Source organism: Vicugna pacos, unplaced genomic scaffold (genome assembly GCF_048564905.1).
Source record: "Vicugna pacos unplaced genomic scaffold, VicPac4 scaffold_105, whole genome shotgun sequence".
Lineage (NCBI taxonomy): Eukaryota > Metazoa > Chordata > Mammalia > Artiodactyla > Camelidae > Vicugna > Vicugna pacos.
The window spans coordinates 1,331,439-1,349,674 of NW_027328785.1; positions in this window are offsets into that span (position 1 = coordinate 1,331,439).

The window sequence follows — 18,236 nt, forward strand, 5'->3', positions numbered from 1 at the left end:
TTACAGTGAAAACGGCAGGCACTTCAAACCGGCACTAGGAAACAGACTGAGAAACCAGAGTAAGGGTTTCTCCTGCAACCCGTTCCCTTTGTGCTGGATGAACGAAATTCTCTCCACATGCACAGTTCTGAGAGATAAGTGTATGTGAATGCCGTCATTCACCTAGCTTGAAGGGAACACAAAGTTTCTTTTCAGTTGCCAAATCCACTCCATACATATATATGGGGAGGTACAAGCTCCAACTCGGTTTTACATTGAAATTCGTAGGCACTTCAAACCGGCACTAGGAAACAGACTGAGAAACCAGAGTAAGGGTTTCTCCTGCAACCCGTTCCTTTGTGCTGGATGAACGAAAGTCTCTCCACATGCTCAGTTCTGAGGGATAAGTGTGTGTGAAAGCCGTCCTTCACATAGCTTGAAGGGAACACAAAGTTTCTTTTCAGTTGCAAAGTCCACTCCATACATATATATGGGGAGGTACAAGCTCCAACTCAATTTTACAGTGAAAACGGCAGGCACTTCAAACCGGCACTAGGAAACAGACTGAGAAACCAGAGTAAGGGTTTCTCCTGCAAACCGTTCCCTTTGTGCTGGATGAACGAACGTCTCTCCACATGCTCAGTTCTGAGAGATAAGTGTGTGTGAAAGCCGTCCTTCACCTAACATGAAGGGAACACAAAGTTTCTTTTCAGTTGCCAACTCCACCCCGTACATATATATGGGGAGGTACAAACTCCAACTCGGTTTTACAGTGAAAACGGCAGGCACTTCAAACCGGCACTAGGAAACAGACTGAGAAACCAGAGTAAGGGTTTCCCCTGCAGCCCGTTCCCTATGTGCTGTATGAACGAAAGTCTCTCCACATGCTCAGTTCTGAGAGATAAGTGAGTGTGAAAGCCGTACTTCACCTAGCTTGAAGGGAACACAAAGTTACTTTTCAGTTGCCAACTCCACTCCATACATATATATGGGGAGGTACAAGCTCCAACTCGGTTTTACAGTGAAAACGGCAGGCACTTCAAACCGGCACTAGGAAACAGACTGAGAAACCAGAGTAAGGGATTCTCCTGCAACCCGTTCCCTTTGTGCTGGATGAACGAACGTCTCTCCACATGCTCAGTTCTGAGAGATAAGTGTGTGTGAAAGCCGTCCTTCACCTAGCTTGAAGGGAACACAAAGTTACTTTTCAGTTGCCAACTCCACTCCATACATATATATGGGGAGGTACAAGCTCCAACTCGGCTTTACAGTGAAAACTGCAGGCACTTCTATCCGGCACTAGGAAACAGACTGAGAAACCAGAGTAAGGGTTTCTCCTGCAACCCGTTCCATTTGTGCTGGATGAACGAACGTCTCTCCACATGCTCAGTTCTGAGGGAAAAGTGTGTGTGAATGCCGTCCTTCACCTAGCTTGAAGGGAACACAAATTTTCTTTTCAGTTGCAAACTCCACTCCATACATATATATGGGGATGTACAAGCTCCAACTCAAATTTACAGTGAAAACGGCAGGCACTTCAAACCGGCACTAGGAAACAGACTGAGAAACCAGCGTAAGGGTTTCCCCTGCAACCCGTTCCCTTTGTGCTGGATGAACGAACGTCTCTCCACATGGTCAGTTCTGAGAGATAAGTGTGTGTGAAAGCCGTCCTTCACCTAGCTTGAAGGGAACACAAAGTTTCTTTTCAGTTGCCAACTCCACTCCATACATATATATGGGGAGGTACAAGCTCCAACACGGTTTTACAGTGAAAACGGCAGGCACTTCAAACCGGCACTAGGAAACAGACTGAGAAACCAGTGAAAGGGTTTCTGTTGCAACCCGTTCCCTTTGTGCTGGATGAAAGAAAGTCTCTCCACATGCTAAGTTCTGAGAGATAAGTGTGTGTGAAAGCCGTCCTTCAACTATCTTGAAGGGAACACAAAGTTTCTTTTCAGTTGCCAACTCCACTCCATACATATATATGGGGAGGTACAAGCTCCAACTGGGTTTTACATTGAAAACCGTAGGCACTTCAAACCGGCACTAGGAAATAGACTGAGAAACAAGAGTAAGGGTTTCTCCTGCAGCCCGTTCCCTTTGTGCTGGATGAACGAACGTCTCCCCACATGCTCAGTTCTGAGAGATAAGTGTGTGTGAATGCCGTCCTTCACCTAGCTTGAAGGGAACACAAAGTTTCTTTTCAGTTGCTAACTCCACTCCATAAATATATATGGTGAGGTACAAGCTCCAACTCGGTTTTACAGTGAAAACGGTAGGCACTTCAAACCGGCACTAGGAAACAGACTGAGAAACCAGAGTAAGGGTTTCTCCTGCAACCCGTTCCCTTTGTGCTGGATGAACGAACGTCTCTCCACATGCTCAGTTCTGAGAGATAAGTGTGTGTGAAAGCCGTCCTTCACCTAGCTTGAAGGGAACACAAAGTTTCTTTTCAGTTGCCAACTCCACTCCACACATATATATGGGGATGTACAAGCTCCAAATCGGTTTTACAGTGGAAACGGCAGGCACTTCAAACCGGCACTAGGAAACAGACTGAGAAACCAGAGTAAGGGTTTCTCCTGCAACCCGTTCCCTTTGTGCTGGATGAACGAACGTCTCTCCACATGCTCAGTTCTGAGAGATAAGTGTGTGTGAAAGCCGTCCTTCACCTAGCTTGAAGTCAACACAAAGTTTCTTTTCAGTTGCCAACTCCACTCCATACATATATATGGGGAGGTACAAAATCCAACACGGTTTTACAGTGAAAACGGCAGGCACTTCAAACCGGCACTAGGAAACAGACTGAGAAACCAGAGTAATGGTTTCTGTTGCAACCCGTTCCCTTTGTGCTGGATGAACGAACGTCTCTCCACATGCTCAGTTCTGAGAGATAAGTGTGTGTGAAAGCCGTCCCTCACCTAGCTTGAAGGGAAGACAAAGTTTCTTTTCAGTTGCCAACTCCACTCCATACATATATATGGGGAGGTACAAGATCCAACTCGGTATTACAGTGAAAACGGCAGGCATTTCAAACCGGCACTAGGAAACAGACTGAGAAACCACAGTAAGGGTTTCTCCTGCAACCCGTTCCCTTTGTGCTGGATGAACGAACGTCTCTCCACATGCTCAGTTCTGAGAGATAAGTGTGTGTGAAAGCCGTCCTTCAACTAGCTTGAAGGTACACAAAGTTTCTTTTCAGTTGCCAACACCACGCCATACATATATATGTGGAGGTACAAGCTCCAACTCGGTTTTACAGTGAAAATGGCAGGCACTTCAAACCGGCACTAGGAAACAGACTGAGAAACCACAGTAAGGGTTTCTCCTGCAACCCGTTCCCTTTGTGCTGGATGAACGAACGTCTCTCCACATGCTCAGTTCTGAGAGATAAGTGTGTGTGAAAGCCGTCCTTCACCTAGCTTGAAGGGAACACAAAGTTACTTTTCAGTTGCCAACTCCACTCCATACATATATATGGGGAGGTACAAGCTCCAACTCGGCTTTACAGTGAAAACTGCAGGCACTTCTATCCGGCACTAGGAAACAGACTGAGAAACCAGAGTAAGGGTTTCTCCTGCAACCCGTTCCATTTGTGCTGGATGAACGAACGTCTCTCCACATGCTCAGTTCTGAGGGAAAAGTGTGTGTGAATGCCGTCCTTCACCTAGCTTGAAGGGAACACAAATTTTCTTTTCAGTTGCAAACTCCACTCCATACATATATATGGGGATGTACAAGCTCCAACTCAAATTTACAGTGAAAACGGCAGGCACTTCAAACCGGCACTAGGAAACAGACTGAGAAACCAGCGTAAGGGTTTCCCCTGCAACCCGTTCCCTTTGTGCTGGATGAACGAACGTCTCTCCACATGGTCAGTTCTGAGAGATAAGTGTGTGTGAAAGCCGTCCTTCACCTAGCTTGAAGGGAACACAAAGTTTCTTTTCAGTTGCCAACTCCACTCCATACATATATATGGGGAGGTACAAGCTCCAACACGGTTTTACAGTGAAAACGGCAGGCACTTCAAACCGGCACTAGGAAACAGACTGAGAAACCAGTGAAAGGGTTTCTGTTGCAACCCGTTCCCTTTGTGCTGGATGAAAGAAAGTCTCTCCACATGCTAAGTTCTGAGAGATAAGTGTGTGTGAAAGCCGTCCTTCAACTATCTTGAAGGGAACACAAAGTTTCTTTTCAGTTGCCAACTCCACTCCATACATATATATGGGGAGGTACAAGCTCCAACTGGGTTTTACATTGAAAACCGTAGGCACTTCAAACCGGCACTAGGAAATAGACTGAGAAACAAGAGTAAGGGTTTCTCCTGCAGCCCGTTCCCTTTGTGCTGGATGAACGAACGTCTCCCCACATGCTCAGTTCTGAGAGATAAGTGTGTGTGAATGCCGTCCTTCACCTAGCTTGAAGGGAACACAAAGTTTCTTTTCAGTTGCTAACTCCACTCCATAAATATATATGGTGAGGTACAAGCTCCAACTCGGTTTTACAGTGAAAACGGTAGGCACTTCAAACCGGCACTAGGAAACAGACTGAGAAACCAGAGTAAGGGTTTCTCCTGCAACCCGTTCCCTTTGTGCTGGATGAACGAACGTCTCTCCACATGCTCAGTTCTGAGAGATAAGTGTGTGTGAAAGCCGTCCTTCACCTAGCTTGAAGGGAACACAAAGTTTCTTTTCAGTTGCCAACTCCACTCCACACATATATATGGGGATGTACAAGCTCCAAATCGGTTTTACAGTGGAAACGGCAGGCACTTCAAACCGGCACTAGGAAACAGACTGAGAAACCAGAGTAAGGGTTTCTCCTGCAACCCGTTCCCTTTGTGCTGGATGAACGAACGTCTCTCCACATGCTCAGTTCTGAGAGATAAGTGTGTGTGAAAGCCGTCCTTCACCTAGCTTGAAGTCAACACAAAGTTTCTTTTCAGTTGCCAACTCCACTCCATACATATATATGGGGAGGTACAAAATCCAACACGGTTTTACAGTGAAAACGGCAGGCACTTCAAACCGGCACTAGGAAACAGACTGAGAAACCAGAGTAATGGTTTCTGTTGCAACCCGTTCCCTTTGTGCTGGATGAACGAACGTCTCTCCACATGCTCAGTTCTGAGAGATAAGTGTGTGTGAAAGCCGTCCCTCACCTAGCTTGAAGGGAAGACAAAGTTTCTTTTCAGTTGCCAACTCCACTCCATACATATATATGGGGAGGTACAAGATCCAACTCGGTATTACAGTGAAAACGGCAGGCATTTCAAACCGGCACTAGGAAACAGACTGAGAAACCACAGTAAGGGTTTCTCCTGCAACCCGTTCCCTTTGTGCTGGATGAACGAACGTCTCTCCACATGCTCAGTTCTGAGAGATAAGTGTGTGTGAAAGCCGTCCTTCAACTAGCTTGAAGGTACACAAAGTTTCTTTTCAGTTGCCAACACCACGCCATACATATATATGTGGAGGTACAAGCTCCAACTCGGTTTTACAGTGAAAATGGCAGGCACTTCAAACCGGCACTAGGAAACAGACTGAGAAACCACAGTAAGGGTTTCTCCTGCAACCCGTTCCCTTTGTGCTGGATGAACGAACGTCTCTCCACATGCTCAGTTCTGAGAGAAAAGTGTGTGTGAAAGCTGTCCTTCAACTAGCTTGAAGGGAAAACAAAGTTCCTTTACAATTGCCAACTCCACTCCGTACATATATATGGGGAGGTACAAACTCCAACTCGGTTTTACAGTGAAAACGGCAGGCACTTCAAACCGGCACTAGGAAACAGACTGAGAAACCAGAGTAAGGGTTTCTCCTGCAACCCGTTCCCTTTGTGCTGGATGAACGAACGTCTCTCCACATTGTCAGTTCTGAGAGATAAGTGTGTGTGAAAGCCGTACTTCACCTAGCTTGAAGGGAACACAAAGTTTCTTTTCAGTTGCCAACTCCACTCCATACATATATATGGGGAGGTACAAGCTCCAACTCGGTTTTACAGTGAAAACGGCAGGCACTTCAAACCGGCACTAGGAAACAGACTGAGAAACCAGTGAAAGGGTTTCTGTTGCAACCCGTTCCCTTTGTGCTGGATGAAAGAAAGTCTCTCCACATGCTCAGTTCTGAGAGATAAGTGTGTGTGAAAGCCGTCCTTCAACTATCTTGAAGGGAACACAAAGTTTCTTTTCAGTTGCCAACTCCACTCCATACATATATATGGGGAGTTACAAGCTCCAACTGGGTTTTACATTGAAAACCGTAGGCACATCAAACCGGCACTAGGAAATAGACTGAGAAACAAGAGTAAGGGTTTCTCCTGCAGCCCGTTCCCTTTGTGCTGGATGAACGAACGTCTCCCCACATGCTCAGTTCTGAGAGATAAGTGTGTGTGAATGCCGTCCTTCACCTAGCTTGAAGGGAACACAAAGTTTCTTTTCAGTTGCTAACTCCACTCCATACATATATATGGTGAGGTACAAGCTCCAACTCTGTTTTACAGTGAAAACAGTAGGCACTTCAAACCGGCACTAGGAAACAGACTGAGAAATCAGAGTAAGGGTTTCTCCTGCAACCCGTTCCCTTTGTGCTGGATGAACGAACGTCTCTCCACATGCTCATTTCTGAGAGATAAGTGTGTGTGAAAGCCGTCCTTCACCTAGCTTGAAGGGAACACAAAGTTTCTTTTCAGTTGCCAACTCCACTCCGTACATATATATGGGGATGTACAAGCTCCAAATCGGTTTTACAGTGGAAACGGCAGGCACTTCAAACCGGCACTAGGAAACAGAATGAGAAACCAGAGTAAGGGTTTCTCCTCAGCCGTTCCCTTTGTGCTAGATTAACGAACGTCTCTCCACATGCTTAGTGTTGAGAGATAAGTGTGTTTGAAAGCCGTCCTTCACCTAGCTTGAAGGGAACACAAAGTTTCTTTTCAGTTGCCAACTCCACTCCATACATATATATGGGGAGGTACAAGCTCCAACTCGGTTTTACTGTGAAAACGGCAGGCACTTCAAACCGGCACTAGGAAACAGACTGAGAAACCACAGTAAGGGTTTCTCCTGCAACCCGTTCCCTTTGTGCTGGATGAACGAACGTCTCTCCACATGCTCAGTTCTGAGAGATAAGTGTGTGTGAAAGCCGTCCTTCACCTAGCTTGAAGGGAACACAAAGTTTCTTTTCAGTTGCCAACTCCACTCCGTACATATATATGGGGAGGTACAAGCTCCAACTCGGTTTTACAGTGGAAACGGCAGGCACTTCAAACCGGCACTAGGAAACAGACTGAGAAACCAGAGTAAGGGTTTCTCCTGCAGCCGTTCCCTTTGTACTAGATGAACGAACGTCTCTTCACATGCTCAGTGTTGAGAGATAAGTGTGTGTGAAAGCCGTCCTTCACCTAGCTTGAAGGGAACACAAAGTTTCTTTTCAGTTGCCAACTCCACTCCATACATATATATGGGGAGGTGCAAGCTCCAACTCGGTTTTACAGTGAAAACGGCAGGCACTTCAAACCGGCACTAGGAAACAGACTGAGAAAGCAGAGTAAGGGTTTCTCCTGCAATCCGTTCCCTTTGTGCTGGATGAACGAACGTCTCTCCACATGCTCAGTTCTGAGAGATAAGTGTGTGTGAAAGCCGTCCTTCAACTAGCTTGAAGGGAACACAAAGTTTCTTTTCAGTTGCCAACTCCACTCCATACATATATATGGGGAGGTACAAGATCCAACACGGTTTTACAGTGAAAACGGCAGGCACTTCAAACCGGCACTAGGAAACAGACTGAGAAACCAGAGTAATGGTTTCTGTTGCAACCCGTTCCCTTTGTGCTGGATGAACGAACGTCTCTCCACATGCTCAGTTCTGAGAGATAAGTGTGTGTGAAAGCCGTCCCTCACCTAGATTGAAGGGAAGACAAAGTTTCTTTTCAGTTGCCAACTCCAATCCATACATATATATGGGGAGGTACAAGATCCAACTCGGTATTACAGTGAAAACGGCAGGCATTTCAAACCGGCACTAGGAAACAGACTGAGAAACCACAGTAAGGGTTTCTCCTGCAACCCGTTCCCTTTGTGCTGGATGAACGAACGTCTCTCCACATGCTCAGTTCTGAGAGATAAGTGTGTGTGAAAGCCGTCCTTCAACTAGCTTGAAGGAACACAAAGTTTCTTTTCAGTTGCCAAATCCACTCCATACATATATATGTGGTGGTACAAGCCCCAACTCGGTTTTACAGTGAAAACGGCAGGCACTTCAAACCGGCACTAGGAAACAGACTGAGAAACCACAGTAAGGGTTTCTCCTGCAACCCGTTCCCTTTGTGCTGGATGAACGAACGTCTCTCCACATGCTCAGTTCTGAGAGATAAGTGTGTGTGAAAGCCGTCCTTCACCTAGCTAGAAGGGAAAACAAAGTTCCTTTTCAGTTGCCAACTCCACTCCGTACATATATATGGGGAGGTACAAACTCCAACTCGGTTTTACAGTGAAAACGGCAGGCACTTCAAACCGGCACTAGGAAACAGACTGAGAAACCAGAGTAAGGGTTTCTCCTGCAGACCGTTCCCTATGTGCTGTATGAACGAACGTCTCTCCACATGCTCAGTTCTGAGAGATAAGTGAGTGTGAAAGCCGTACTTCACCTAGCTTGAAGGGAACACAAAGTTTCTTTTCAGTTGCCAACTCCAATCCATACATATATATGGGGAGGTACAAGCTCAAACTCGGTTTTACTGTGAAAACGGCAGGCACTTCAAACCGGCACTAGGAAACAGACTGAGAAACCAGAGTAAGGGTTTCTCCTGCAAACCGTTCCCTTTGTGCTGGATGAACGAACGTCTCTCCACATGCTCAGTTCTGAGAGATAAATGTGTGTGAAAGCCGTCCTTCACCTAGCTTGAAGGGAACACAAAGTTTCTTTTCAGTTGCCAACTCCACTCCATACATATATATGGGGAGGTACAAGCTCCAACTCGGCTTTAAAGTGAAAACGGCAGGCACTTCAAACCGGCACTAGGAAACAGACTGAGAAACCACAGTAAGGGTTTCTCCTGCAATCCGTTCCCTTTGTGCTGGATGAACGAACGTCTCTCCACATGCTCAGTTCTGAGAGATAAGTGTGTGTGAAAGCCGTCCTTCACCTAGCTTGAAGGGAACACAAAGTTTCTTTTCAGTTGCCAACTCCACTCCATACATATATATGGGGAGATACAAGATCCAACTCGGTTTTACAGTGAAAACGGCAGGCACTTCAAACCGGCCCTAGGAAACAGACTGAGAAACCAGAGTAAGGATTCTCCTGCAACCCGTTCCCTTTGTGCTGGATGAACGAACGTCTCTCCACATGCTCAGTTCTGAGAGATAAGTGAGTGTGAAAGCCGTACTTCACCTAGCTTGAAGGGAACACAAAGTTTCTTTTCAGTTGCCAACTCCACTCCATACATATATATGGGGAGGTACAAGCTCAAACTCGGTTTTACTGTGAAAACGGCAGGCACTTCAAACCGGCACTAGGAAACAGACTGAGAAACCAGAGTAAGGGTTTCTCCTGCAACCCGTTCCCTTTGTGCTGGATGAACGAACGTCTCTCCACATGCTCAGTTCTGAGAGATAAATGTGTGTGAAAGCCGTCCTTCACCTAGCTTGAAGGGAACACAAAGTTTCTTTTCAGTTGCCAACTCCACTCCATACATATATATGGGGAGGTACAAGCTCCAACTCGGCTTTAAAGTGAAAACGGCAGGCACTTCAAACCGGCACTAGGAAACAGACTGAGAAACCAGAGTAAGGGTTTCTCCTGCAGCCGTTCCCTTTGTGCTAGATGAACGAACGTCTCTCCACATGCTCAGTGTTGAGAGATAAGTGTGTGTGAAAGCCGTCCTTCACCTAGCTTGTAGGGAACACAAAGTTTCTTTTCAGTTGCCAACTCCACTCCATACATATATATGGGGAGGTACAAGCTCCAACTCGGTTTTACAGTGAAAACGGCAGGCACTTCAAACCGGCACTAGGAAACAGACTGAGAAACCATAGTAAGGGTTTCTCCTGCAACCCGTTCCCTTTGTGCTGGATGAACGAACGTCTCTCCACATGCTCAGTTCTGAGAGATAAGTGTGTGTGAATGCCGTCCTTCACCTAGCTTGAAGGGAACACAAAGTTTCTTTTCAGTTGCCAACTCCACTCCATACATATATATGGGGTGGTTCAAGCTCCAACTCGGTTTTACATTGAAAACCGTAGGCACTTCAAACCGGCACTAGGAAACAGACTGAGTAACCAGAGTAAGGGTTCTCCTGCAACCCGTTCCCTTGGTGCTGGATGAACGAACGTCTCTCCACATGCTCAGTTCTGAGAGATAAGTGTGTGTGAAGGCCGTCCTTCACCTAGCTTGAAGGGAACACAAAGTTTCTTTTCAGTTGCTAACTCCACTCCATACATATATATGGGGAGGTGCAAGCTCCAACACGGTTTTACAGTGAAAACGGCAGGCACTTCAAACCGGCACTAGGAAACAGACTGAGAAAAAAGAGTAAGGGTTTCTCCTGCAACCCGTTCCCTTTGTGCTGGATGAACGAACGTCTCTCCACATGCTCAGTTCTGAGAGATAAGTGTGTGTGAAAGCCGTCCTTCACCTAGCTTGAAGGGAACACAAAGTTTCTTTTCAGTTGCCAACCCCACTCCGTACATATATATGGGGAGGTACAAGCTCCAACTCGGTTTTACAGTGGAAACGGCAGGCACTTAAAACCGGCACTAGGAAACAGACTGAGAAACTAGAGTAAGGGTTTCTCCTGCAGCCGTTCCCTTTGTGCAAGATGAACGAACGTCTATCCACATGCTCAGTGTTGAGAGATAAGTGTGTGTGAAAGCCGTCCTTCACCTAGCTTGAAGGGAACACAAAGTTTCTTTTCAGATGCCAACTCCACTCCATACATATATATGGGGAGGTACAAGCTCCAACTCGTTTTTACAGTGAAAACGGCAGGCACTTCAAACCGGCACTAGGAAACACACTGAGAAACCAGAGTAAGGGTTTCTCCTTCAATCCGTTCCCTTTGTGCTGGATGAACGAACGTCTCTCCACATGCTCAGATCTGAGACATAAGTGTGTGTGAAAGCCGTCCTTCACCTAGCTTGAAGGGAACACAAAGTTTCTTTTCAGTTGCCAACTCCACTCCATACAAGTATATGGGGAGGTACAAACTCCAACTCGGTTTTACAGTGAAAACGGCAGGCACTTCAAACCGGCACTAGGAAACAGACTGAGAAACCAGAGTAAGGGTTTCTCCTGCAACCCTTTCCCTTTGTGCTGGATGAACGAACGTCTCTCCACATGCTCAGTTCTGAGAGATAAGTGTGTGTGAAAGCCGTCCTTCACCTAGCTTGAAGGGAACACAAAATTTCTTTTCAGTTGCCAACTCCACTCCATACATATATATGGGTAGGTACAAGCTCCAAATCGGTTTTACAGTGGAAACGGCAGGCACTTCAAACCGGCACTAGGAAACAGACTGAGAAACCAGAGTAAGGGTTTCTCCTGCAGCCGTTCCCTTTGTGCTAGATGAACGAACGTCTCTCCACATGCTCAGTTCTGAGAGATAAGTGTGGGTGAAAGCAGTCCTTCACCTAGCTTGAAGGGAACACACAGTTTCTTTTCAGTTGCCAACTCCACTCCATACATATATATGGGGAGGTACAAGCTCCAACTCGGTTTTACAGTGAAAACGGCAGGCACTTCAAACCGGCACTAGGAAACAGACTGAGAAACCAGAGTAAGGGTTTCTCCTGCAGCCCGTTCCTTTGGGCTGGATGAACGAACGTCTCTTCACATGCTATGTTCTGAGAGATAAGTGAGTGTGAAAGCCGTCCTTCACTTAGCTTGAAGGGAACACAAAGTTTCTTTTCAGTTGCAAACTCCACTCCATACATATATAAGGGGAGGTACAATCTCCAACTCGGTTTTACAGTGGAAACGGCAGGCACTTCAAACCGGCACTAGGAAACAGACTGAGAAACCAGAGTAAGGGTTTCTCCTGCAACCCGTTCCTTTTGTGCTGGATGAACGAACGTCTCTCCACATGCTCAGTTCTGAGAGATAAGTGTGTGTGAAAGCCGTCCTTCACCTATCTTGAAGGGAACACAAAGTTTCTTTTCAGTTGCAAACTTCACTCCGTACATATATATGGGGAGGTACAAGCTCCAACTCGGTTTTACAGTGAAAAAGGCAGGCACTTCAAAACGACACTAGGAAACAGACTGAGAAACCAGAGTAAGGGTTTCTCCTGCAGCCGTTCCCTTTGTGCTAGATGAACGAACGTCTCTCCACATGCTCAGTGTTGAGGATAAGTGTGTGTGAAAGCCGTCCTTCACCTAGCTTGTAGGGAACACAAAGTTTCTTTTCAGTTGCCAACTCCACTCCATACATATATATGGGGAGGTACAAGCTCCAACTCGGTTTTACAGTGAAAACGGCAGGCACTTCAAACCGGCACTAGGAAACAGACTGAGAAACCAGAGTAAGGGTTTCTCCTGCAGCCCGTTCCCTTTGTGCTGGATGAACGAACGTCTCTCCACATGCTCAGTTCTGAGAGATAAGTGAGTGTGAAAGCCGTACTTCACATATCTTGAAGGGAACACAAATTTTCTTTTCAGTTGCAAACTCCACTCCATAATTATATATGGGGAGGTACAAGATCCAACTCGGTTTTACAGTGAAAACGGCAGGCACTTCAAACCGGCACTAGGAAACAGACTGAGAAACCAGAGTAAGGGTTTCTCTTGCAACCCGTTCCCTTTGTGCTGGATGAACGAACGTCTCTCCACATGCTAAGTTCTGAGAGATAAGTGTGTGTGAATGCCGTCCTTCACCTAGCTTGAAGGGAACACAAAGTTTCTTTTCAGTTGCCAACTCCACTCCATACATATATATGGGGAGGTAAAAGCTCCAACTCGGTTTTACATTGAAAACCGTAGGCACTTCAAACCGGCACTAGGAAACAGACTGAGAAACCATAGTAAGGGTTTCTCCTGCAACCCGTTCCCTTTGTGCTGGATGAACGAACGTCTCTCCACATGCTCAGTTCTGAGAGATAAGTGTGTGTGAATGCCGTCCTTCACCTAGCTTGAAGGGAACACAAAGTTTCTTTTCATTTGCTAACTCCACTCCATACATATATATGGGGAGGTGCAAGCTCCAACTCGTTTTTACAGTGAAAACGTTAGGCACTTCAAACCGGCACTAGGAAACAGACTGAGAAAGCAGAGTAAGGGTTTCTCCTGCAACCCGTTCCCTTTGTGCTGGATGAACGAACGTCTCTCCACATGCTCAGTTCTTAGAGATAAGTTTGTGTGAAAGCCGTCCTTCACCTAGCTTGAAGGGAACACAAAGTTTCTTTTCTGTTGCAAACTCCAGTCCATACATATATATGGGGAGGTACAAGCTCCAACACGGTTTTACAGTGGAAACGGCAGGCACATCAAACCGGCAACAGGAAACAGACTGAGAAACCAGAGTAAGGGTTTCTCCTGCAGCCGTTCCCTTTGTACTAGATGAACGAACGTCTCTCCACATGCTCAGTGTTGAGAGATAAGTGTGTGTGAAACCCGTCCTTCACCTAGCTTGAAGGGAACACAAAGTTTCTTTTCAGTTGCCAACTCCACTCCATACATATATATGGGGAGGTACAAGCTCCAACTCGGTTTTACAGTGAAAACGGCAGGCACTTCAAACCGGCACTAGGAAACACACTGAGAAACCAGAGTAAGGGTTTCTCCTTCAATCCGTTCCCTTTGTGCTGGATGAACGAACGTCTCTCCACATGCTCAGATCTGAGACATAAGTGTGTGTGAAAGCCGTCCTTCACCTAGCTTGAAGGGAACACAAAGTTTCTTTTCAGTTGCCAACTCCACTCCATACAAGTATATGGGGAGGTACAAACTCCAACTCGGTTTTACAGTGAAAACGGCAGGCACTTCAAACCGGCACTAGGAAACAGACTGAGAAACCAGAGTAAGGGTTTCTCCTGCAACCCTTTCCCTTTGTGCTGGATGAACGAACGTCTCTCCACATGCTCAGTTCTGAGAGATAAGTGTGTGTGAAAGCCGTCCTTCACCTAGCTTGAAGGGAGCACAAAATTTCTTTTCAGTTGCCAACTCCACTCCATACATATATATGGGTAGGTACAAGCTCCAAATCGATTTTACAGTGGAAACGGCAGGCACTTCAAACCGGCACTAGGAAACAGACTGAGAAACCAGAGTAAGGGTTTCTCCTGCAGCCGTTCCCTTTGTGCTAGATGAACGAACGTCTCTCCACATGCTCAGTGTTGAGAGATAAGTGTGTGTGAAAGCCGTTCTTCACCTAGCTTGTAGGGAACACAAAGTTTCTTTTCAGTTGCCAACTCCACTCCATACATATATATGGGGAGGTACAAGCTCCAACTCGGTTTTACAGTGAAAACGGCAGGCACTTCAAACCGGCAATAGGAAACAGACTGAGAAACCAGAGTAAGGGTTTCTCCTGCAACCCGTTCCATTTGTGCTGGATGAACGAACGTCTCTCCACATGCTCAGTTCTGAGAGATAAGTGTGTGTGAAAGCAGTCCTTCACCTAGCTTGAAGGGAACACACAGTTTCTTTTCAGTTGCCAACTCCACTCCATACATATATATGGGGAGGTACAAGCTCCAACACGGTTTTACAGTGAAAACGGCAGGCACTTCAAACCGGCACTAGGAAACAGACTGAGAAACCAGAGTAAGGGTTTCTCCTGCAGCCCGTTCCTTTGGGCTGGATGAACGAACGTCTCGTCACATGCTATGTTCTGAGAGATAAGTGAGTGTGAAAGCCGTCCTTCACTTAGCTTGAAGGGAACACAAAGTTTCTTTTCAGTTGCAAACTCCACTCCATACATATATAAGGGGAGGTACAATCTCCAACTCGGTTTTACAGTGGAAATGGCAGGCACTTCAAACCGGCACTAGGAAACAGACTGAGAAACCAGAGTAAGGGTTTCTCCTGCAACCCGTTCCTTTTGTGCTGGATGAACGAACGTCTCTCCACATGCTCAGTTCTGAGAGATAAGTGTGTGTGAAAGCCGTCCTTCACCTATCTTGAAGGGAACACAAAGTTTCTTTTCAGTTGCAAACTTCACTCCGTACATATATATGGGGAGGTACAAGCTCCAACTCGATTTTACAGTGAAAAAGGCAGGCACTTCAAAACGACACTAGGAAACAGACTGAGAAACCAGAGTAAGGGTTTCTCCTGCAGCCGTTCCCTTTGTGCTAGATGAACGAACGTCTCTCCACATGCTCAGTGTTGAGAGATAAGTGTGTGTGAAAGCCGTCCTTCACTTAGCTTGTAGGGAACACAAAGTTTCTTTTCAGTTGCAAACTTCACTCCGTACATATATATGGGGAGGTACAAGCTCCAACTCGATTTTACAGTGAAAACGGCAGGCACTTCAAACCGGCACTAGGAAACAGACTGAGAAACCAGAGTAAGGGTTTCTCCTGCAGCCCGTTCCCTTTGTGCTGGATGAACGAACGTCTCTCCACATGCTCAGTTCTGAGAGATAAGTGAGTGTGAAAGCCGTACTTCACCTAGCTTGAAGGGAACACAAATTTTCTTTTCAGTTGCAAACTCCACTGCATAATTATATATGGGGAGGTACAAGATCCAACTCGGTTTTACAGTGAAAACGGCAGGCACTTCAAACCGGCACTAGGAAACAGACTGAGAAACCAGAGTAAGGGTTTCTCCTGCAACCCGTTCCCTTTGTGCTGGATGAACGAACGTCTCTCCACATGCTAAGTTCTGAGAGATAAGTGTGTGTGAATGCCGTCCTTCACCTAGCTTGAAGGGAACACAAAGTTTCTTTTCAGTTGCCAACTCCACTCCATACATATATATGGGGAGGTAAAAGCTCCAACTCGGTTTTACATTGAAAACCGTAGGCACGTCAAACCGGCACTAGGAAACAGACTGAGAAACCATAGTAAGGGTTTCTCCTGCAACCCGTTCCCTTTGTGCTGGATGAACGAACGTCTCTCCACATGCTCAGTTCTGAGAGATAAGTGTGTGTGAATGCCGTCCTTCAACTAGCTTGAAGGGAACACAAAGTTTCTTTTCATTTGCTAACTCCACTCCATACATATATATGGGGAGGTGCAAGCTCCAACTCGTTTTTACAGTGAAAACGGTAGGCACTTCAAACCGGCACTAGGAAACAGACTGAGAAACCAGAGTAAGGGTTTCTCCTGCAACCCGTTCCCTTTGTGCTGGATGAATGAACGTCTCTCCACATGCTCAGTTCTGAGAGATAAGTGTGTGTGAAAGCCGTCCTTCACCTAGCTTGAAGGGAACACAAAGTTTCTTTTCAGTTGCCAACTCCACTCCGTACATATATATGGGGAGGTACAAGCTCAAACTCGGTTTTACAGTGGAAACGGCAGGCACATCAAACCGGCAACAGGAAACAGACTGAGAAACCAGAGTAAGGGTTTCTCCTGCAGCCGTTCCCTTTGTACTAGATGAACGAACGTCTCTCCACATGCTCAGTGTTGAGAGATAAGTGTGTGTGAAAGCCGTCCTTCACCTAGCTTGAAGGGAACACAAAGTTTCTTTACAGTTGCCAACTCCACTCCATACATATATATGGGGAGGTACAAGCTCCAACTCGGTTTTACAGTGAAAACGGCAGGCACTTCAAACCGGCACTAGGAAACACACTGAGAAACCAGAGTAAGGATTTCTCCTGCAACCCGTTCCCTTTGTGCTGGATGAACGAACTTCTCTCCACATGCTGAGATCTGAGAGATAAGTGTGTGTGAATGCCGTCCTTCACCTAGCTTGAAGGGAACACAAAGTTTCTTTTCAGTTGCCAACTCCACTCCATAAAGTATATGGGGAGGTACAAACTCCAACTCGGATTTACAGTGAAAACGGCAGGCACTTCAAACCGGCACTAGGAAACACACTGAGAAAGCAGAGTAAGGGTTTCTCCTGCAACCCGTTCCCTTTGTGCTGGATGAACGAACGTCTCTCCACATGCTCAGTTCTTAGAGATAAGTTTGTGTGAAAGCCGTCCTTCACCTAGCTTGAAGGGAACACAAAGTTTCTTTTCTGTTGCAAACTCCAGTCCATACATATATATGGGGAGGTACAAGCTCCAACACGGTTTTACAGTGAAAACGGCAGGCAATTCAAACCGGCACTAGGAAACAGACTGAGAAACCAGAGTAAGGGTTTCTCCTGCAGCCTTTCCCTTTGTGCTAGATGAACGAACGTCTCTCCACATGCTCAGTTCTGAGAGATAAGTGTGTGTGAATGCCGTCCCTCACCTAGCTTGAAGGGAACACAAAGTTGCTTTTCAGTTGCCAACTCCACTCCATACATATATATGGGGAGGTACAAGCTCCAACTCGGTTTTACAGTGAAAACGGCAGGCACTTCAAACCGGCACTAGGAAACAGACTGAGAAACCAGAGTAAGGGTTTCTCCTGCAACCCGTTCCGTTTGTGCTGGATGAACGAACGTCTCTCCACATGCTCAGTTCTGAGAGATAATTGTGTGTGAAATCCGTCCTTCATCCAGCTTGAAGGAACACAAAGTTTCTTTTCAGTTGCCAACTCCACTCCATACATATGTATGGGGAGGTACAAGCTCCAACTCGGTTTTACAGTGAAAACGGCAGGCCCTTCAAACCGGCACTAGGAAGCAGACTGAGAAACCAGAGTAAGGGTTTCTCCTGCAAACCGTTCCCTTTTTGCTGCATGAACGAACGTCTCTCCACATGCTCAGTTCTGAGATATAAGTGTGTGTGAAAGCCGACTTTCACCAAGCTTGAAGGGAACACAAAGTTCCTTTTCAGTTGCCAACTCCACTCCATACATATATATGGGGAGGTACAAGCTCCAACTCGGTTTTACAGTGAAAACGGCAGGCACTTCAAACCGGCACTAGGAAACAGACTGAGAAACCAGAGTAAGGGTTTCTCCTGCAGACGGTTCCCTTTGTGCTGGATGAACGAATGTCTCTCCACATGCTCAGTTCTGAGAGATAAGTGAGTGTGAAAGCCGTACTTCAACTAGCTTGAAGGGAACACAAAGTTTCTTTTCAGTTGCCAACTCCACTCCATACATATATATGGGGAGGTACAAGCTCCAACTCGGTTTTACAGTGAAAACGGCAGGCACTTCAAACCGGCACTAGGAAACAGACTGAGAAACCAGAGTAAGGGTTTCTCCTGCAACCCG